Source organism: Nematolebias whitei, chromosome 8, assembly GCF_014905685.2.
Source record: "Nematolebias whitei isolate Nwh7 chromosome 8, NemWhi1, whole genome shotgun sequence".
Classification (NCBI taxonomy): Eukaryota; Metazoa; Chordata; class Actinopteri; order Cyprinodontiformes; family Rivulidae; genus Nematolebias; species Nematolebias whitei.
The window spans coordinates 45,272,162-45,272,625 of record NC_056505.1 but is presented as its reverse complement, the minus strand read 5'-3'; positions in this window follow the sequence as shown (position 1 = coordinate 45,272,625).

Here is a 464-nt window from a genome sequence, read left to right as displayed (position 1 = left end):
AAGATGTTACCGATGGATTATTGTATTATTCTGCCAGAGAACGCCTGACTCAAACTGAGAACTGTGTTTCCCCGTTTGTTTTTCAAAATGACTTTGCTGTAATAAATTTTTATCATTTTAAAACAATTGAAGATTTTTCCTTTTTTGCTTAAAATTATAATTTTACTAATTTATAATTGAAGGAGATTTTTGATTTGTTCTCAGCTGATGGAATTTTATGATCAATGTGTATATGTTTGTATCAGAAATTTCAATAAAAACGAAGTGAACACAGTCTGGCTGAAACATAACCTTCCTTTGAAACTCCTGGTTTTCTCTCTTGCAGAAGTTTTCCTCTGGAAGAACTTTTTTAGGTGAATGTGAAAATAAGACAAATTCTCTGAGAGTGTGGTCCCACACAGATCTGACTTATAACATCTACTTTAGTTGAGAATACAGGTGCTGGGCATAAAATTAAATATCAT